This window comes from Pinus tabuliformis, chromosome X (assembly GCF_031772625.1).
Source record: "Pinus tabuliformis cultivar Carrire ecotype Pingquan chromosome X, CPIR1, whole genome shotgun sequence".
In the NCBI taxonomy this organism is placed as follows: Eukaryota; Viridiplantae; Streptophyta; class Pinopsida; order Pinales; family Pinaceae; genus Pinus; species Pinus tabuliformis.
In genome coordinates, this window is record NC_142308.1 from 509,770,514 (window position 1) to 509,794,469 (window position 23,956).

Consider the following 23,956-nt stretch of genomic DNA (forward strand, 5'->3'; position numbering starts at 1 on the left):
TTCATTTCTATTATCCTTATATGTGGAATGATAGGGGATACTTACCAGATGAATTTAAGAAAGAGAGGCCACCTACTTTTGATGCATATGTGAAGAAGTTGGAAGATGCAGAGGCTTGGATACTTGGGATGAAAAAATTATTTGAGTTGCATGATTACACAGATAACATGAAGACCAGAGTAGCAATCTTGATGTTGAAAGGTAAAGCAGACATCTAGTGGGAAGATGTTAAGCAGGTCATAGACATCAAGATAGATGGTTTGAGTTGGTGGGAGTTCAAGAGACTTTTTAGGAAGAAGTACTTGTCAGAAAGGTATTACGATGGTAAGGCCAAAGAATTCTATGAGCTAAAGAGGGGATCAATGATAGATGAAGGGTACATGACCAAGTTTCTAGAGCTATTGAGGTATGTACCATATCTTATTGATGATAATGATAAAGTTTAGCAATTTTTCTGTGGTATGCCATTAACATTTAGAGATCATATTAAGTATGATAAACCTCGGCTGCTTGAGGAAGTTATTGGGAAATTGAAGCATTATTATGAACAATCAAGGAGTAAGAATGGATCTCAACAAGGATGGAAGGGAAAGGACAAAGGTAGAGGTAAATGGAAACCTAAGAGGATAGATGAAAAAGAGAATGTGGCACTGTAAAAGAAGTTTAATGCAACTAGATAGGGACATGAGTCGCAACATCAACATAGAGGTGTTGGTACTGGTCGGTTGGGGTGTCGGACATATGGGAAGGAACACCTTAAGAGATATTGTCTACAGAATTAGGGTGGTATGCCTCAGATAGACGTGCACAGGAGGCACAGATTGTTGGGGATGCTGGGCAAAGCATTCCTCATATCTATGCAGTAGTGGAAAATAGACAGGAAGAACATCAAGCATCTATCATCAAGATGGATGGTAAGCTTTATGATCAAGTCATTTATATTTTTATTGACATTTGATTTAATTATAGATATGTTAGTCCCGAATTGGTGGATAAGTGTGGTTTGAGTAAGGAATTGCATGCAGAGTCTGGGTTAGTGCAATTGGCTACAAGTACAAATAAGCGGTTTCATCATTAGGTAAGAGCTTGTGTATTTGATTGAATGGTATGCCTACCACATCACATCTAAATGTATTACCATTAGGATGATGCAGTATGTTGTTGGGCATGGATTGGCTGTATCTTCATAGAACCAAGGCATACTGTTATGACAAAGCCATTGAGTGTGTTTATGACAATGGAGAACCAAGAGTCTTGAAGGGTAAGAATAAAGCCACATCAATTAGTATTGTGACAGCGATGTAAGCAAAGCGTAGCCATAAGAAAGGGTGTGTGTTATTTGTAGTACACATTTCTAGTTATAATTATAAGGAGGTTGAGGATGCAGATGTGTTGAGCAGGTACCTAGTTTTGCAGCAATTTCGGGATGTTATTCCTGAGTACATTACAAAGTTTCCACCTCATAGGGAAGTAGAATTTTCTATTGATTTAGTTCGAGGGGTAGCTCCAACATCAAAAGCACCTTACAGGATGACAAAACTTGAGTTGGTTGAGTTGAAGAAAATGTTGGACAAAGGATACATTAGGCCAAGTGTATCACCTTGGGGTGCACCAGTATTGTTCATGAAAAAAAAACATGGTACTTGTTAGGTTCCTATACCAATAGGAGTCATAATTTATGAATGGCTGAGATTAAACCTATAATATGTACATACCTTTGCTTTCTCAAATGTTTTCCATATTCAAAAAAATCAAAAAATAAAAAAATGTAAAGAGGGTATGTCCCAAAAGAAAATTAAGGGACAAAAAGATGAAAAATGAACCCCAAGGAAAAAAAAAGACCTTGAAAGTGTGCAAGTCCAAATGCCACTACCATTTACATTTTATGCATAATAATTATTGTGTGCAACTTGTTATTCATGCCACAAGCCATGGTAACCAAACAGTTTAATATTGGTTATTCCATGTTTTGAATTTCATGCTTAGAGATAGAGAATAAAATCTGACCAAACTATTTAATCTTGGCAGATAAGTAGATAGGTAGAGAAAATAAAAGGAGCTCAATTGTTTAATCTAAGCCCTTGGATGTAATAAGGATAGACTTAGATAGATTTCTATTGTAAAAGAAAAGAAAAAGTTTTGATAAGGGTTTGCCAGCTTAAGTGCACCCTAATAAAGAGTAGAAAAAATGGTAGAATGAGTAGATGGGTAAGTAGTTGAATGGTTGTAGAATTATGGTGAATGATTAGTTAAGATCATATCATTTACTTTCATCATCAAGTTACCAAAGAATGGATGACAATGGAACATTTACAAAGTCAAGTGATTAATTTCCCCATTAACTTTACCCTAAAAGTTTACTAATTTCCCATAAGTAAAGTCAAAAGTACCTGAAACCTTAAGTTAAAGGGGCTAAGAGCATTTCTTTGTCTTCTGGAGGGACGAGACCCTTGGCCCAACAGCTTATAGGGTCTAAGTACTAAACCCCCTTACCAACATTCACACCCTCCATAATTCATTCATTTCATCTAAAAAATCCCTTTTCCTAAGGTAAAATCACCATTTACCTAGGGAAAGTTATTACCCCCATACAAAACCCCTTTTCAACAAAAATCCACAAAAAGCATTTAGCCTAAGTTATAATGTGAAAATACAAATATGTAAATAAATGTCAAACACATTATACTTAGCGCAAAAATCACTTTTCCACTTTCATTTCATATTAACCTTTAATCTTAATTATAGTTATTAACTCCTGAAAATAAACCCTTCCCCATATATTTTATTAAATCCCATATCATAAATATCCCGCCCCCGAGGTTTGAAACATAAGCCTTATTAATAAATTAATTAAATGGATTAATTAGTCGATCAACAACTAATTAAGAACCATAACCCTTCACCGAATAAAAAGAGTAATTAGTCAATCAGTGATTAATTAAATCTATCCCCGCCAATCAAATCACCCCCGACGTCATTAAGCCTCCCTAATCCATAGTTAATTAACCTTTCCACTCATTAAAACCCCATCGGGCCCCTCCATTAAACCTCTGATCAAATCATCCCCCGATCACTGTGTGATCTGACCCCTTCAGATCTGACGGCCAACACTCATATCGGGCAGCCTCTGAAGGCCAACCTTTACCCACCCAATATGAGCAGTTTCATTGTTCACCCCGCTGCTACGTGGCGCCCGTTGAATGGCATCGGGCGACCTCCCCCCAAAACCACTGATCCCAAAAAGTGGTGCGATGGATTCCGCTTATCGCCTCTGCTACATGTGAAAACATCACATTCCCTGTTGGCACCAACTATCCTTTTCCCAACATACTTGCCAAAGTCATTTTCCTTACACATAAAACCAAAAAAAAACTTATAGTTTTTCGTTTTATCGTGAAAAGAACTTTCCAACTTCCATGCAAAGCATAGAGTACATTCAACTGTCGTCCTGCTATCAATCGCCAACTTACCAAAGTTGCTGAACTCCGAACCACCTTGCAAGTCCCATGTGCTTCCAGCAGATATGCACTATCGCCATTACTCCACCCGAAAGCTAAAACCAGGTATTTATCCCAATTCACCGAGAAACCCCGTTTTCTTACCAAACCTAAACTAAATTGCTTCAATTCCTAAGTAATTTAGTAAGAAGAATTGCCTGGTTACTCCAAAAAACTTGAATTAGGCCAGTTCATCCAAAATTCACTAAAAACCCTTCGTCCTCGTCCTTGAATCCACAAGAACCAAGGATGTCTGCCCCAATTGCACTAAATATCATGCCCATTACTACCCCTCATAGGGATTTAGATCACCTCCCACTCACTGATAAATACTTCTAGATTAAAGATACCTTTGTCTCTGAATCCCCTTTGAAACTCTATTGCAAGTACAGAGACCAATTCCTAAACCATGTAGACCACATAGGGCTTTGGGAATCCGGACTACCCAAATACCAATTCCCAAGGGTCCACATCTTCCTAGAGATTATACATTACTGCCACATGAACTATGATCCCAACCAAAGAGCATAAGAGCCTCAGACTCTCAATACTCTTATAATGACTTCATAGACCTCTTTGTACACCTAGTAGAAACTATGTTGCTAGGAAGCCCTCCACCTAGAATCGGTGTAGACATCAGGAGGGTCCTTCAGTTATCAAAACAATATAGAGTGGGGGATTGGTACTTGTACCAAAACCACACTGAAATAGGGATCTATGGATGTGAGCTAGCTCCCTACAAATTGCCCAGATACCTCCCTATGAGATTGTTTTCTCTGGAGTACTACAGACAAATGATCAACTTAGATGAGGTGCATTTTGTCAAAGCCAAGAAGAAAGCACAACTTAGGATAAAGGATCAGGTTGGCCCATTCATTTGTAACAATAGGGAAGCAGGAAGAGTAGCATAAGAAATTCTCCAAAAACTGAGATTAAAACAAAGCTTCATTTGGATATATGATCCTTTTGATTTTATTTGTAATAGGAGACAAAAGAATAAATTATCTCCTTACATCCACCATAGAATCCCTAAAATTGAACAATATGCAAACCAGCTTGAATGGAGGGAAAATACTTTGGTAGACCAGGATAGTACAGAAACTGTTGTCAACAATGTATTGATTAATCTAGATAAAAGACTTGATGAGGATTCGTTTTTACAGGTGCCAGAAGCAAGTCAATCATAAATACACAGTGAACACACAACAAAGCAACCAGGCCCATTTGAGCAAGCAGGTCCATTAGAGCAGCAAACTTTAGAGCAACCAGAATCATCAAAGCATTCAGAGAGGATAGAGCAGCCAGAGGAATCCAAATAGCCTGAAATTTGAGAAGAGCTTGCTCCACCAGAGCAAATCATGATCAATCCTCCTGTTTTGCAGACTCCTCTAAATGAGGAGAGGAACCTAAAAAGAGATAGAGAGGAGGCCACTCCCTCTAGTAGACCTGTTGCCCAGACCTATGTTAAGAGGCAAAGGCTGAACCCATTTTCAGAGCAGGAATACATTGAGGAAATAGGAGGAGAAGAAAGCAGACATACCACTCCTTCAGGAGGGACACAAGAACCTTCCACCTCACAAGCTCAAATGTTGGAAAGGCAATAGAGTGTGCAAGTATCCTCCTTCAGGGCTCCTACTGGGTAGAGTCAAGATATCAAAGAAAAATACAAGGAAATCAAAGCAAGGAATGCAAGGCTAAAGGTGCAAAGTTATGCACATTACCTGAAAATGGCTCCAACAAACCAAACAATGCTAATGTCAGCCTTTGACATAAAATAAGGGAAAATGCAGATGAGTTTTTTGAGGCCAACCACACAACAACCCAAATCAATGGTAGATTATCTAAAGACAGATTTTGAAGCATTGGCCAAGGATATCCATCCTATTGACCAAATTTAGTTACATAAGAAAACTGGTGAAATGGTCTACTCTACTTTGACCAATAAAGCAATCACAACCCACCAGCTCCAGAATTCATTGAACAACATATCAACACAATTCCAATTGGGAAAGGCCTCTTCACAGGCTAAAGACACCAGAATAAAGTCCTTGGAGGACTTGGTCATAGAGCTGGGACATGATCCCAAAGATGTAAAAGCTGTAGAGAGGCTCATCAAGAAGAAAAATGATGATATAGCTGCACTGAAGAAGCAACTTAAAATTCCTCCACTACATCATCCTCAACTACATCATCCTCAGACAGCCGAAGTGTTAGAAACACAGAAGGAGGAAGAGCTTATGGACTTAGTCCTAAAGCTTAATGATCAGTTGAAAGAAACTGAAAAGGAGCTAGACAACCTGATACAGTCTAAGTAGAGCGAGTTGGCCACCACTCCTTAGACTGTAATTCCTACAGTATCCACTGCAGTACCCTCCACATTAGCTACTGCCTTAGCTCCAACACTTCCACCAGCAACAACCTTGCCAGTAACAGGTACATCAGCAGGCACAGGGGCATCTACAAGCACAGGTACTTCAACAGAACAAACAGTTGAACTGGTAAGGGCCATAGAAGAAATGAGCATCCAGGCAACTGAACTTAAGAAACTAAGAGAAAAATTATCAATTCTGGAGACTGATTGTAAACTAGCCTAGATACAGTGAAAAGAAGAAGTTCAGAAAAACCAGAGAATGGTTGAGAGAATAAAAGTCCTTGAAAAGGACTTAACACTACAAGATCCACTGGGTGACATGAAAGAAATTCTTTGGGCCAACATCATTGATTCTATCAATGATGTTTGGCCATCCATTCAAATTATTTTTGAGCAGACAGAACTAGTTAAGACAACCACAGAAGCAATCAATAAAACAAGGGAAGAATTGGGAAACAAGCCTAAAGAGGCAAACCAATTAATAACATTTTTGAATAGCAAAAACAGGTACCAATTGGATGAGCTAGAAATAGAGGATAGAATGACAACTATTATAGAAATAAAGAAGGTTCTCACCAAAAGGAACCTAATGCTCAATTTGGAGAAAAGGTGTCAAAGCATCCAAACAGACATTGACAGTTTTATGACAAAGTATGGCATCCTAAGAGAAAAAGGACTTCCCAGTCCTATGGTAATACATGACAAATTGATGACCCAAGATGACTACATTTACTGGCTCAACAAGCTGGCCAGTAACCAAGCTAGTACCTCTAGAGTGAAATCTTTGCCCACTGGTAAGGTACTATATGACAGTTTGGAGAATCTATTTTACATAGAACATGAAGCCAAGCATTGTTTACCAGCAGGCCAAATTTTGCTAAATATACAGAAGAAAACGAGATTTATAGGAAAATGATAAGGATGAAATTGCCTAACAATGAACGGTGGACAAGTTTGACTAATTTACTATAAAGTTACTACAATAAATCTGTATGGTAAAACACTGCTACCAGATGAAACAGGTAATACATGGTCAAAGCAAAACATGTAAAGAGTATCAGTAGGTAGAAGATAGAAAGTGATTCCAGCACACATCTGCAAAGCAACTGAAAGAGCCTAATCCAAGTTACAATAGCCAACACAGTCACAATAAAAGGGACAACAAGAAGGCAGTTCTCCATCTGTCTCTATCTTCTTGCTAAAGATATTTTCATTTCTTCAAATAATTCTCATATAGTTATGAGATATTTTTGTAAACATTTTTTGTATAAATACTTCACAAAACAAAGTAATTAGGGTCGATTAAAATACATTTCTGTAGACATTTTATATTGAGCCAAGGAGCTTTTGTATTCAAGACTAGACTGGTTTTGCTGGATCATGAAATAAAGCTAAGGACATTTCACTGGATTCTTGTGCACAATTGGAACAAATAAGTCTTATCTCTTAGTGTTCAAATATTGTTTTCTCTTCATGTTATGAATATTCATATGTGTTTCTTATAAAATCTGTAAAGTAAACAAGGAATAATATCTCAGAATTAGCTTAAATGCTCTCTGTTTTAACTGTTTACTTTCTATATGTTTTCTACTAAACTACTTTGGTCTGGGAATTCTTAATTGCTTCCTTAATTCCTTAGTTTACCCCCCATTTGGTCCATAGTAAAGGATTCTTCATTTCCCTTTGCTACTGATCATCCTTCCTTTCTTCATATTAATCCCGGTTAAGGATTCTTCATTGCCCTTTTCCCTGGTTAGGACTACTTCATCCATTTAAACCTGCAGATTTTCTTTTGTTGTGCTAGCCTGCCTTGTGGACTCTTACCTTAGTGATAGATCAGATCCAGTTAAGCCTTTCTTGATTGACTCAATAGCCCAATGGCTTGAATACTTTCTCTGCCCATCTGTTTCCTTAATTCCACCACCCAATCAAAACAAAACACCTTGAGCACTAATAACTAGCCTGAAATCTACCCAAAACAAAGATAAATCATAAAGAGAGAGCCCTCTCTGGACTTAGGTTGGCTAGAACCTAAGTCTAAAAGATTAGGTTTGTGGTTACCTTGGACTATTCATTCTTTGATAACTTCTAAGGAAAAAATCTGGGTGATAATAGTACTCTCAAACTATGCATCGATTACAGGCAGTTGAACACAACGACTATCAAGAATAGGTACCCTTTGTCGAGGATTGTTTTCTTGTTCCATTAGCTGAAAGGAGAAGAAGTGTTCTCGAAGGGTGATTTGAGATTCAAATACCATCAGGTACATATCAAGGAGGAGGACATTTACAATACAAATTTCTGGACCAGGTATGGGCATTATGATTTTGTTGTAGTTCCATTTGGGTTAACTAATGCTCCATTTACATTTATGTGCTTGATGAATAGTGTGTTGCATCCATATTTGGATAAATTTTTTATTGTGCTCATTGATGATATACTGGTATATTATAAAAATGAGGAAGAGCATGATGAACATTTAACAACAATGTTGAGGTTGTTGAGAGATCATCAGTTGTATGCTAAGCTTAGAAAGTGTAGTTTCTTTCAGATTGAGGTACACTACTTGGGAATTTTATCTCCAAGGTGTTGGACGTGGAGCCTAATTATCTTCTGTATTCAAAGGTGTCAGCCAGATGTATACCCCAGGAAGACTGTACACACCTCCACGCGGGGGGGCCAATCCCCACTGGCTAGGGGGTTCGGGGGCCAGTGGTCCCCCGGTGGGGGTTCAAGGGCAACACCCCCGACACTAAAAATAGATGTAAAATTGCCTTGTAAAAGTCTAGTAATTTCTAGTCCATCTGGGCCATTCATTAGGTGGATGATCTGACAGTAGAAGTTATGTTTAATTTAGGGTTTTTGACCCTAGAAGGCAACCCCTCACTATATATGAGGGAATTATATTGCATCTATGCAAATCTATATTCTGAGTGAGGAAGAGAGAGGAGATTGAGAGCGAAGAGGGTGTTACAGCGGATCTATTGTAGGTTGTATCTCTTCAGTTTGCTCGATAATATAATAAAGGAAGGACTGGTTATTTCTCCATGGATGTAGCCCAAACTGGGTGAACCACGTATATCTGTGTCTCTCTTGTTTTATGCGTTTTCTGTGTTTATATTTTTGCAATATTTTATGTGTTCCATTTCTCTGTAATATATAATTTTCTAAAAACTGGTATTAGAGCCGAAGGTCTATTTGGCTAATAAACTCGTAGGAGAGAAGCATTCTTGGTTCGAGTGGGAGCAATGGCAGAAGATGGTAGGTTTAGGGTCGAAAAATTCAACGGCCAAAACTACCAACTGTGGAAGATGCAGATGGAAGATTATCTATATCAAAGAGATCTTTACCTACCATTGAGCGAAAAGACAAAGAAGTCGACGAGTATGACAGACATAGAATGGGATATTCTCAACAGAAAGGCACTCAGAACAATATAGCTGTGCCTAGCGGCGTCGGTAGCATTTAATATTTCAAAGGAAACGATAATAGAGGGTTTAATGTTGGCATTGGCCAAACTATATGAAAAACCCTCGGCCTCAAATAAGGTATTTCTTATGAAGCGTTTATTTAATATGAAGATGTCAGAAGGTGGATCTGTTTCAGACCATTTAAATGATTTTAATATAGTTACAAGTCAGTTAAGTTCTGTAGGGGTAAATTTTGATGATGAAGTTAGGGCTTTGTTATTTTTGTGCTCATTACCAGAAATTTGGAATGGTTTAGTCATGGCCATTAGTAACTCTGCCTCTGGATCTAGTACTTTAAAGTTTGATGATGTTGTCGGTGCAATCCTTAGTGAGGAAATGTGACAGAAAAGCTCCGGTGAGACATCAAGTAATGCTTTGACTGCAGAGACTAGGGGAAGAAAAATGGAAAGAGGAAAGAGCCCAGGATATCGCAGTAAGTCAAGAAAAGGCAGATCCAAGTCCAAATTGGGGATAGTGTGTTGGAAATGCAAGAAGAAAGGACACCTGAAGAAAGACTACAGGTCTCAGAAGGGAAAAGAAGGATATGCGCAACAAGAAACTAATCATGAAGAAAATGTAACAGGTGATGTGTTGCAAGATTCTTTGATTCTTTCATTATAAAATATTATTGATGCCTGGGTGGTAGATTCATTGGCCTCATTCCAAGCCACACCTGATAAGAAACATTTTAATGATTATGTACAAGGAGATTTTGGACAGGTTCGATTGGGTGATGATAAACCTTGTAAAATCGTTGGAATGGGTACAGTTTTCATAAAACAATAAAATGGAAATCAGTGGCTATTAAGGGAGGTAAGGCATGTTCCAGATCTAAAGAAAAATCTAATTTCAACAGGCCAGTTGGGAGGTGAAGGTTGCGTAACTACTTTCACAGATAAAACCTGGAAGTCACTAAAGGATCCCTGGTAATAGCGAAAGGAGAAAAGGTTGGTACATTGTACTTATGCAATGGTATTTCTAATTCTGTTAATGTTTTAACCTCTACAGGAGAAGATACGACATTGTGGCATCATAGGCTCGAGCACATGAGTGAGAAGGGGATGCAGATTCTTCACTCAAGAAATTTGTTGCCAGGTTTGAAGCATGTTGATTTAAAATTCTGTGAGAATTGAGTTTATGGAAAACAGAAGAGAGTCAGATTCCTTAGAGTTGGGAAATAAAAGAAGAGCGAAAAATTAGAGCTTGTGCATACAGATGTATGGGGACCTGCTTAGGTATCATCTCTTGGTTGCTCTCATTATTATGTTACTTTTATTGATGATGCAACCAGAAAAAACTGGATTTATTGTATTCGAAATAAATTTGATGTATTTGATACTTTCAAGAAATGGAAAGATTTGGTTGAAAATGAGACAGGAAAATGGTTGAAGTGTCTCAGATCAGACAATGGAGGTGAATATTGTAGCAAAGATTTTGATAGTTACTGTTCTGAGAATGGAATTCATAGAGAGAAGATAGTTCTAGGAACACAATAAGAAAATGGTGTGTCAGAAAGGATGAACAGGACAATCATGGAGTGTGCAAGGTGCATGAGATTGCATGCAGGATTGCCTTTACAATTTTGCGCAGATGCTATAGATACTGCTGTTTATTTAATAAACAGAGGGCCTTCAAGTTCCTTGGATGGTGATATTCTAAATGAGGCATGGACAGGTAAAAAAAGTAAACTACTGTTTTTTAAAGACTTTTGGTTGTGAAGCCTTTGTCCACATTAACAAAGAAAATAGAACAAAGCTTGAGGCAAAATCAAAGAAATGTACCTTTTTTGGATATGGTGTTAATGATTTTGGTTATCGCTTTTATGATTATGAAAACATAAAATCATTAGGAGTAGAGATGTCATATTCAATGAAAAGGTTTTGTATAAGGATCGGCTGCAGGAAAAGAAACAGGAAAAAGAAAATAGAGAATACACAGTGCTTGACGATATCACAAGAAAAGTGATGCTGCCTGAAAATCATAATGATCAACATCCAGAACAACAACCACAATAGCAACAAGCACTTCAAACACTTGAAAGTGGTGTTAGAAGATCTACCAGGATAAGTAGACCCCTTGAACGATACTCTCCTTCATTATATGATGTATTGTTAACTGATTCTGGTGAACCAGAATGTTATGAAGAAGCAGGGCAGGTAGAAACCAGGAAGAAGTGGGAGCGAGCCATGAAAGAAGAGATGGACTCCTTAGCACATAACCAGACTAAAGACTTAGTCAAGTTGCCTGAAGGTAAAAGAACATTGCAGAATAAATGGGTTTACAAGTTGAAGGAAGAAGATGGAGGTAGAAAAAGGTATAAAGCTAGACTTGTGGTGAAAGGGTTTGCACAGAAAAAGGGTATATACTTTGATGAGATATTTTCTCCTATTGTTAAAATGACTTCAATCAGAACTATTTTAAGTCTAATAGCAGCTGAAGATTTGCATCTTCGGCAGTTAGATGTAAAGACAACCTTTCTCCATGGGGATTTGGAGGAAGAGATATATATGCAGCAGCCACAAGGATATGAGGTAAAAAGGAAGGAGAAACTAGTGTGCCAGTTGAAGAAGAGCTTCTATGGCTTAAAACGGGCTCCAAGGCAGTGGTATCTAAAATTTGACAGGTTTATGTCTGAACAAGGTTATACTAGGTGTCACTCTGATCATTGTGTTTATCTCAAAAGGAAAAATGATGGCAGCTATATTAAATTGTTATTGTATGTAGATGACATGCCTGTTACAGGTTCTAACATGCAAGAAATAAATGTGCTCAAAAGGAAATTGACAAACTCATTTGCAATGAAGGATTTGGGTGCTATAAAACAAATCCTTGGTGTGAGAATAACTAGAGATAGGAAGAATCGTATATTAACATTGTCTCAAAGTGAGTACATAATAGAAAAGGTGTTGAAAAGGTTTAATATGTAGAATGCAAAACCAGTTAGTATACCTTTGGCTAGCCATTTCAAATTAAGTAAGGAGTCATGTCCCAAGACTTAGGAAGAAATGGCTCATATGTCTAAAGTTCCATATGCATCAGCAGTTGGAAGCTTAATGTATGCAATGGTCTGCACAAGGCCTAATATTGCACATGCAATGGGAGTTGTAAGCAGGTACATGAACAATCCAGGAAAATAACATTGGATGGTGGTGAAGTGGATTCTCAGGTATTTGAGAAGTACCACAAATCAAGCATTATGATTTGGTGATTCAAAAATTTCTCTACAGGGATATGTTGATGCAGATATGGCAAGTGACAGAGATAATAGGAGGAGCACTACAGGATATGTATTTACTGTAGGTGGAAAAACTGTCAGTTGGGTTTCAAAAATCCAAAGCATTGTTGCACTTTCAACAACAGAAGCAGAGTATGTTGCTGCTACAGAGGCTAGTAAAGAAATGATTTGGTTACAAAGGTTTCTGGATGAATTGGGTAAGAAGCAGGAGTTGGGCAGGTTATACAGTGACAGCCAGAGTGCCATACATCTTGCAAAGAACTCTGCATTTCATTCCAAGACTAAACATATACAGCTGAAGTACCATTTCATACAGTCAGCATTGGAAGATGGACAGTTGAAGCTGGAAAAGATACACACTAGCGAGAATCTTGTAGATATGCTAACAAAATTTGTAACCTGGGAGAAACTGAGAATCTACTCAGTTTCAATTGGTCTTCAAGTATGATGAAGAAGATGAGAAATAGCCAAGTCCAAAGTGGAGTCATTTTCTAGCAAATGAAGCAACGATGGAGTTGCCATAATCAGTCTCCAAGTGGGAGATTGTTGGGTGTGGAGCCTGATTATCTTCTGTATTCAAAGGTCTCAACTGGATGTATACCCCAAGAAGACTATACACCCCTCCACGAGGGGGGGACTTGTCCTCCCCGCAGGGGTTCAGGGGGGCCGATCCCACCCGGCTGGGGGGTCCAGGGGCCAACGGTCCCCCGAAGCTAAAAATAGATGTAAAATTGCCTTGTAAAAGTCTAGTAATTTCTAGTCAATTTGAACTGTTCATTAGGCAGATGATCTGATGGTAGAAGTTATGTTTAATTTAGGGTTTTTTTCCCTAGAAGGCAACCCCTCACTATATATGAGGGAATTGTATTGTGTCTATGCATATCTATATTCTGATTGAGGAAGAGAGAGGAGATTGAGAGTGAAGAGGGTGTTACAACGGATCTACTATAGGTTGTATCTCTTTAGTTTGCTAGATAATATAATAAAAGAAGGACTGGCTGTTTCTCCATGGATGTAGCCCAAACTGGGTGAACCACGTATATCTGTGTCTCTCTTGTTTTATGCGTTTTCTGTGTTTATATTTCTGCAATATTTTATGTGTTCCATTGCTCCGTAATATATAATTTTCTAACACAAGGATGGCATTGCAATAGATCTAGAAAAGATAAGAGCCATCATGGAATGGGTAGCCCCTAAGAATGTGGATGAGGTGAGATATTTCATGGGTCTAGCAGGCTATTATCAATGGTTCATTAGGAACTTCTCACAGATTGCTTATCCTATCACATCATTGTAGATGAAAGGTAAGAAGTTCGAATGGATAGAAGAGTGTGAGGCTAGCTTTGAGAAACTTAAGTAGTTGTTGACACATGCACTAGTGTTACAAATTGTAGATCCGGACAAAGAGTTTGTGGTATGAATGGCTGCTTGCAAAGGAGGACCTAGTGGAGTCCTTATGCAGGATGGACAGGTGGTATGCTATGAGTTGCAAAAACTAAATGAGCACAAATAGAACTGCCCCATGCATGATCTTGAGTTGGCAACGATTATAAATGAATTTAAGATGTGGAGGCACTGTCTTCCTGGCAGGAGGTTTGTACTTATGAGTGATCACATTGGGTTGAGGTATTTATTTGACTAGCCAAATCTGAATGCCAGGTAGGCTAGATTGTTGGCCATGATCAATGAGTTTGATTTTGAGATCAGGTACATCAAAGGTAACGAGAACAGGGTGGAAGATGCTCTTAGCAACTGGGTATAGATAAATCACTTGAAAACTATGAGCTCCTATGGGACATATCTACAGGATAGGATCTTTCATGTAGGTTAGCAGGATGTCAGGTACATGGATATTGTGCATAGGTTGTAGCAGGGTACTAGTAATGGTACAGGTGGCAGTATAGGTGTAGGTGCACAGGGTATGGATTATTGTCTTACAATGGATGGCTTGGTCAGATTCAGAGACATGATATATGTGCTAGATAACGGTGAGCTCAAGAAGGTGATCTTGAGAGAGTTTCATATGAAACCTTATTCAGGTCACCCAAGTTATCAAAAGACACTGACAACAATGAAGATATCCTACAATTGGCCAAATTTGAAGAAGGATGTAGCAAAGTTTGTGGCTAGATGCTTTGATTGTCAGTGAGTGAATGCAGAGTGTAAACATCCAGGTGGAATGCTACAACTGATCATGATTCCATAGTGTAAATGTGATGTCATTTCCATGGACTTCATTACAGGGTTGTCAAAGACAGTGAGACAACATGATTCCATCATGGTTGTTGTGGGTAGGTTGACGAAGGTTTCACACTTAATTTCAGTGAAGTCTACATTCTCAACTAGCAATGTGGCACAGGTATTCGTAATAGATGTTGTTAGATTGCATGGTGTCCCAAAGAATATTGTGTCAGATAAGGATGCGAAGTTCACTTCCAAGTTTTGGAAGGAGTTATTTGTAGGTTTGGGCACAAGGTTTCCCTTCAGCACAACTTATCATTCACAAATAGATGGACAGACAGAAAGGGTCAATAGGATATTGGAGGACATGTTAGGGATGAATTTGATGCATAAGAAGTGGAAATGGGAAGAGTATATTCCCTTGGTAGAGTTTGTATACAACAATGGTTATCAAGAGTCATTGAGGATGATTCCTTTTGAGGCAATATTATATGGGCAGAATTGTAAAACTCCCATCAGTTGGAGTGATCCAGTTAGCAGGGTATTGATTGAACCAGTTATGTTCATAAACATGGAATAAGAAATGTAAGTGATCAAGAAGAATCTAAAGGCAACATAGGATATGCATAAGAGTTATGAAGATAGGAACATGTTGTTCAAGGAGTTCCAGGTTGGGGAACAAGTGTACTTGTGCATCAAACTAAAGAATATATCCTTGCAGATTAGATCATGTGCCAAGCTGGCACCACAGTTTTGTGGACCTTTTAGTATCATTGAGAGGATTGGGCCAGTAGCCTATCGACTTGCATTGCCTCTGATAGTGAAATTGCATGATTTTTTCCATGTATATTTGCTTAAGAAGTATGTTAAGGACATTGATCATGTGATTGACTGGTCTGTATTGCAGGTGGAACTAGATGGAGAATTTCAGCCAAAGCCTTAGTGTATATTGCAGAAAAGGTACTCATGCTCCGAAACCAAGAAATCGAGTGAGTTAAAGTGCAGTGGAAGCACTTTTGGCTTGATGAAGTTACATGGGAGATGGTGGATCAGATGCGGGCTATGCATCCTTCCTTGTTTTCCAGTTGAGGCAAAGCATTTTTGGCTTGATGTTTTTGTGTGATTTTGGTATATGTTTTGGCATATGTTTTGGTGATGTTTTTATATATACATATGTATATGGATGTAAATACTGACATGAGCTAAGTTATAAAGCTCCAATAAGTGGTATGGGTGTCATGTTATTACTTTGCCATGTTTTTATGTTGTCATGATGGTTTGCTTTCAGCAGGGTGATCATTGTAAATATTGCATTGAGCTATGTTATAAAGCTCCATGGGAAGTATGTTTGATTTTTAGGGGTTTTGCTGAGGTCTTGATGTGGTCTAACACCAAGGATGGTGTTCCCCAAGGGAGAGGGTTTTGTAACAGCCCTAGTGAAAATTCCATGTAATAAAAGTTAATAAAGGAAAAAATAATAACCATGGTTGATGGGACACTTATTCCAAGATGAATGTTGGGCAACAAATCCTAGGGGGGTGTTAATTTGGTTGTTTATGGCTAAGTAAATCGGCAAAGGCAATGGCTAAGGCTTTGGAAAGGAAAAATGGCATTTTTGGCACAATTATTTATGAAAATAATGGAAATTAGCAGAAAAAGGAGGTGAAAGGTCACATGTTGCATGTGAGGAGGAAAATTAAGGAAAATAATGGAAAATGAAGAAAATAGAGGCCTCGTTCATAAAAATGATTTTGAGGATCAATTGGTAACCTTTTTGTTAGTTGAGTTTTGGAGCGCTCTCATTATTCTCTCTCTTTATCTCACTCTTGGACACTTATAGTTTTCTTGGAATATTTTGGCATTGGAGAAAGAAAGGCAAAGATCAAGCACAGAATGATAGGATTAAGTAGCTACAATAAGCCTCATTGTAGGTATCAATTTGCATGTGTATTTTCCTTGCTATATTTTGCATGCATGGTATTCCATGTGGTTATTTTGCTATTGTGGCATGCATTTTTCTAGGTGTAACAGTTTTTTCATCCTATCCTTTCCATTTCCGAATAGCCATGGTGTGATAGGGTTCTCATGTTTTGGTTGAGCTGGATTGCCAGATGGATTCGAAGCTATGTGGGGTGGATCTTTGAATGATAGAGCTCGTAGCCTAGTGGTCCTTGAACTAGACTATGGGTCACAGTAAAGCCACTAGCCTAGTGACCCCTAAGCCAGACTATGGGTTGTAGTAAAGCTACGATTGTGTTGCCTCAGTGGGCCTAGGAATCCTTGTTGGTGAATGGAAAGATATACGATAAAGCCAAGAGGTGGTTTTCTCTCTGTTGGGCCTGGTAATCCCATGTTTGGGATATGTGTTAAAGCCTAGAGAGTGGGTCTCGGTTTAGGTCCTAGTGATCCGAGTTTGGATTGTGATAAAGCCTAAGTGACTAGGAGATAAGAAATTTCCTCATGGTGTAGGTGTAGAATTCCGGTGGCATCCATTCTTGTTTGGCCTAGTGATCGAGTGGAGAAAGACTGTTATGATTTTCTCATTGTGTTGGCGTAGTGATCTGGGATGGATTATGGTAAATCCTGGCTTCTATGATGAGGGTGAGGTGGTTTAGCATCATTATGCCCTGGTTGGTTCTTTTGGTTTGAGTCCCACATTCATGCTTGGAATATGACACAAGGGTGAATGGCTAAAGAGAGATTTGGCTCAATCATTCTATGGTCGGGTGGAATGTGGTAGTCCCATCTCCAATTGGTTTATTTCATTCATTAATGAGAAATTCATTCCCTTGATTTTCATGTATAAAAGTATTGATGTGTATGTGGATTTCATGGATGATATGCTTATGATAATTACATCCCTATTATGATGGTTATATGTATGTTTTATGACAACAACTATGTATGGATCTCACCATGTTTTTACTTGTAAATGAATGGATAATATATCTATGGCCTAATAGATGATAATGCAGCAAATGACATGAGGGAATAATGGTTCATATCGATTCTTAGATAATTATGAGATCCCTACACTTAATTATGTTGTTTAGACCTGTAGGTCACATGTTGATGATATGTTTGACGAAATGCCTGTCGTGGCTAGTAGGGGTATGGTTGAGGTATTGTTCAAATTATTTCTTTTGTATCATTGTTCCCTGTAATTTTACTAATTTTAAGCTATCACTCCATTCTGGGAAGTGACCTGGGCTTTGGGCTTGAAAAAGTGGCTTAAATCCCAGGGTCGCTAACACAAAACTGAAAATTTTAGTCTCTGATCCCTAGAAGTCAAGCTTGTGAGAGAGAATTTGGGTTTCTGGATGATCTCTTTCGCATAGCATGGGAGAGACAAAGGCCTAAGATGTCCAAAACATTAGTGCGACCCAGGGATAGGATGTCTGAGTGGACGACTTGTCTCCTAAGGATTGTGAAGCTCATGTTGGATGATTGTGTGTGATGTTTATGTTGATTCCACTTACTTAAGGTGACATAGGAGGTCAAATACAATCATAGTAGCCTCTCGTCACATGTTCACCCTAGTTGGCTAGTTACTTTGGTAGATGGTGGAGGAGGGTGTTGCAACCAAGTCCTCACTTGCAAGCATCTATGCACACTGTTAAAAAATGTAACTAGGTTCGGTCTTCATAATGACATGTGTAATCATGAATTTATGTAATTGATGAAAATAAAATTATTTTTTAATGCTTGAGTCATGGGTTTCATCCTCAAGGAATGTTATTGTTAGTTGAATCTCTCATTGTGAGCTATTAGGTTTGATGATCAAGTCATAAAAGTCTAGTGGGTCAATGTGAAGGATTGAAGACCCATTTGGGCATATTATACATTGTAAAAAGAGACTTTGTTTGAGTCATTAACCCTCCAAGGCCACGTCACAAGCTCTCCTTGAAGCCAGCCTGTAGAAAGGTATAAGGATGGTTCTAGAAAGGCATTTCGGCCTAGGGACAAGGTCAAGTCGGCGTATATCACATGGGAAATCCACTATATATAGAGAAACTTGGCATTAATTGAGGAAAAATTCGGTCAAGCATTTGAAATAAGAGAAAATGCACAAGAATCACAAGGCGAGAAACCACATAACCAGTGAGAAGGAAGGGAAGGAGAGAAAAGTAACTTGAGATAATTTTTGGGTCATCTTCCTCACACATGTGACCGAAACTAGGGTTTTTGCACTAGGGTTACACTAGCCCTTATAAAAGCCAAGTAAAAGGTCACCAAACCTTCAATATTGCTAGTCGAAGTTAGAAGAAGAATATATCAAGCCAAGCGAAGGAGGAACACATCATAAAGTTCCATAATCCAACCCACATGTGTGATTTTGTAGAGATTTTAGGCAACAAAAATTTGTAGATGTGTGGAGGAAGGCCAAAACACCAAAATAGTCTATGTTAGAAGTGTTAGAAGTCATTTTGACCAATGTTGAATTTGACAAGGAGAAGCATTGAGAAAGGGTCTTGTGACTTGGTCTTAGAGAGGTCATTGTGTCAAGGGTCTTTATCTTGGTATTCGTCGCTTGAAGTCTCTATAAGAAGAAGAATGCATTTGGGTTTTCCTCTCAAGTTGGAAAGTTTTTGACCCAGATGATCGTTTACATTCTGTGTCTCTTGTCTCCTTATTGTTTATGCTTTGGTAACTATTTGATGAAGAAGAACACTATAATAATCTAAAGAAGAACCTAATCTAAATAAGTAAAAAGAATTCACAGGAAGTTATCATTACAATAGAAATCACGTAATCCTAATTCCCTAGATTTCTCAACACACACCATAAACTCTTTATCTAGATCTGCAATATTTAACACTGGAGCATTTGTAAACAACTGCTTCAACTGCTCAAAACTTGCAACACATTCTTCTCTCCATTAAAATTTCTTTCCTTTCCTCTGCAAGGATATAATAAGATATGTGATTTGTGAGAAGTTCCTGATGAACCTCCTATAATAACCTGCTAAATCCATGAATGATCTAACCTCATCCACATTTCTAAGAGTTACCCATTCCATGATAAATCTTATCTTTTCGGGATCTACTGCTATGACTTCCTTGGAAACCACATGCCCCAAGTAATGTACCTTTGTATGAAAGAAACTACATTTGCTAAGCTTGGCATACAACTGACACTCTCTTAGCAATATCAATACTACTTCTAAATGTTCGGCACGATCTTCGACATTCTTAGAATATATCAATATATCATTAATGAATACAATAAAAAACTTATCCAGATAAGGACGCAACACACTATTCATCAAGAACATAAAAGTAGTTGGAGCATTAGTCAAACCAAAAGGAATGAAAACAAACTCATAATTCCTATACCTGGTTTGGAAAGCAGTCTTGTAGATGTATTCTTCTTTAATGAATACATGATGATATCGTGATCTCAAATCAATCTTTGAGAACACTATTGCTCCCTTCAATTGGTCAAACAAATAATCGATCCTCAATAAAAGATACCACTTTTTTATGGTAACCTTGTTCAACTATGTGTAGTCAATGCAAAACCTTAAAGTAGCATCCTTCTTCTTCACAAACAATACTGGTGCACCCCAAGGCAATACAATTGGCCTAATGTACCCCTTGTCAAGCAGTTCCTTTAACAACAACTTCAATTCCACTAAATCTAGAGTACTCATCGTATAAGGTGAATTTGATGTTGGTGTTTCCCCTGGTAACAACTCAATAGATAATTCCACTTCCCTGTGAGGAAGCACCTATAAAATATTTGTTGGAAACACATCCTAACGCTGTTGTAATATAGGGTACATCTCAAATATTTTTTCATCCTCAACATCCTTAACCTTGTCACTGGAAATATGGACTACAAATAGTACACACCCATTTCTGTGACTATGCTTGGCTTGCATAGCTGCAATCATCCTCACTGATGTAGGCTTCTTATTTCCCTGCAAAATTCTCTTTTCCCCATTATCATCCAAGCACTCAATAGCCTTATCATAGCAATCTATTTCGGTCCTGTGGAACTACAACCAATCCATACCCAAAATCAAACTATATGATCCCAATGGGAGAACATTTAGATGTGTTGATGTAGGCATGTCATTCAACTCAAATGCACAAGCTCTTATGCAATGATGAACTCTCTTCTTAGTACTTGTAGCCAACTGCACCAACCAAGATTCTGCATGCACTTATTTTCTCAAACCACACTTATCCACTAGGTAAGGATTAACGTAAGTATAATTAGATCTAGGGTCAATCAAAATAGAAACAACTTGACCACATAGCTTACCTTCCATCTCAATAATGGATGTCTGGTGATTTGCCTACATTCTTCACATCTTCCCACTAAATATCTGCTTTCCCTTTCAGACTGAAGGTGGCTATTTTGGCTTTCATTTTCTCTAGTTCCTCAGGAAAGTACTAACTCCTCCTATAAGGATGATGGCAATATCGACTGTGATGATGTCTTCTGGATGAGGAAGTAGAGTGATACCCATACATACCAGTCCTCCTATCAGGTGTATCCAATGATCTTCCACGTCTGACTGTGTCCCCTCTATCCAACATGTATTGTGACCGAGACTTGCTACCATAGGCTCCATTACTCTTCTCTTCATGTTCTTGACCAAACCTTAATTGTCCCTGTATCTGTAAGTTAGAAAAACTCTGAAGGACGACTGCATTGACCTCTGATTTCATTTCGTGAGCCCTTGCAAGTCTTTCCTGAGCCTCAACCAACCTACTGTTTATTTTGTGACTCCTGATCTCTACCCTCAAACTCCTTAATGTGTCTGCTATATTAGGAGAATGCCCATATTCTTGCTACCCAACTGATCTATAGGGAGAGTCATGTGAACTCTAGTCTACCATTTTATCTTCATCTTTGATTCTATTATTTATACAAGTATACCATGTCAGATAAACCAAATAGATACCATAACAAAAATCATACCTCAATGAGATTCAAAGGAGGCTTGTGTCATCTGCAAAATCAATCCACATTAGCATGATACTTGTATAACCATAATTATATCAATATGTCAACATCATGCATGTAAATACCAACTACATACCATGACCTCATGCATGACAACCATAACCATGACAATGCATGCATAACCACATGCATCTATCCCATCTGGTCGAAGTGTTTGAACCATGTGTTGATACCACTATGTAACACCACCTCTCATATCTACCCACTTTCCCCAGCGTGCCGAGGATAAACATGAGTTGAGGGCTACTATGATGACTCAACCTCCTCGATAACCTTAAGGAAATGGATCTGAAAAAACAAGACATTATTGACTTCCCTCACATGCTACAAGGCCCCCAAGAGCTAACTAATCACTCTAGGTGCCCAACCCCTGAGATAACATTCTTTTTTGCTAACCTAAAGCCTCATTTGCTCCAATGACAAGGCCTCCATGTGACTAGAACCCTCCAACTACTCCCACATGCCTGCTTCCCAGAGACTACAATCTTTTTCACTCAGATCTATGCTAGCTATCCCAAGATCTGAGCAAATTTTTCAGGGCTAGGATCCAAACCTCTTCCTAGAACATAATGAAACTCCTAGAAATGATAAATAACATACAAAAAAATCCTCTAACACAAAGCTTAATCAAGTACTTGACCTATCCTAACCTAACCATGATAGTCATTATGTCAAACACATTGAGAAAATAAGATCTATAGGTCATGAATGCATATCAAAAGATAGAGATCTGAAACCTATATGAGGCTTACAAAGAAGGACTAATGCCCGCTCTTAATGGATACATTAACATCTATTAGGTCATGCATTCATTAAACATTCATTTATCAATCAAACATGATACGAGCCTTAACTTGGATTTGTCATAAAACCATGGTTATTACCAGCATATAACCAGATAAATAATAATGATAGAACAACCATTAAAGACACATAATAACAAGTACATTTACTCATAAGATACAATGTGGAACTTAGCTCTTATTGACATATGCAAAATCCAACCAAGTCAGGGACTTCCACATACCACATGACAATAGATTAGGTTGAAACAAATATTTCTTTCAGCCAATCACCCTCATGCCATATTCCAAGCATGAATGTGGGATCTCATGGGATAAACCAATCCATAAACAACCAATGGAATCTAGAGGTTAAACCACCTCCACCCTCACACTATCGTGATTTCAACTAAACCTATCCTGAGATCACAAAACCAAACCGAGCTTGGATGCATTAGAATTCCTTGACCATCCCTTAAGGTATTTTCCTATCTCCACCCACCTGCTAAGGGCTTTCCAGAGAAAACCATCTCCACCCCCAACCATTGGTATTTTCCTGAGACCACCTCACCCAGATCCCAAACTTTCCGGCAATCCAAATCTCAACCAAGAATGAATCCCATCACACCATGGCTATCCAGAAATTGCAATGCAAGGATAAACCGTTGTCGAAACCTGACAAAACCCATGATAATGACAACAAATGAACCAAATATACACATGTATATACCATGCATTCCAAAACTAGTTAGGAAATCTTACATGCAACCTGTTAATTTCAGGTATTCCCACTGAAGTCGCTTGATCCAACCTTTCCTTACTTGATCCTTGCTTTCCTTGTCCTTCCCTGATTGATTTTTTTCCTTCTCCTCTTGGTTATCTTCTTCTCTCTGAGACTAATTCCAAAACTGAACTGACAAAAGGCTCACAAAAAGCGGTGAATTGATCCTTAAAAGCCTTTTTATTATTGAGGCCTCCAATTTCTTCATTTTTCCTCTAAGTTCCTTCAATTTCCTCCTCACATGCAATCTGTGACCTTTCACGTTCCTTTTCTCCTATTTTTATAAATAAAAATGCCAATAATGCATTTTTTCCTTTTCAATTCCTTTTCTCATTTCCCCTTAGCCATAATAAACAACAAGTGATTCTCACTATGATGGTTTGCCCATAATTCAGCTTTGAATACATGTCCCATGACCTTGGTCTTATTTTTACTTTATTAACTTTATTACATGAACTTTTAACCTGGGGTTGTTACATCTTACCTCAACTCGCTCTTATTAACCTTGTTCCTACCCTCTAGTTTCACCTCTTTTCTAGCTCTACATCCTCATCCTCACCTCCGCCCTAGTTTTGTCCAAATTCACTATTGTAATGACCCTATTCTCTACCCTAAACATAGGTTTTAACCCTATATATAAATTAACTACAAACGAATTCTC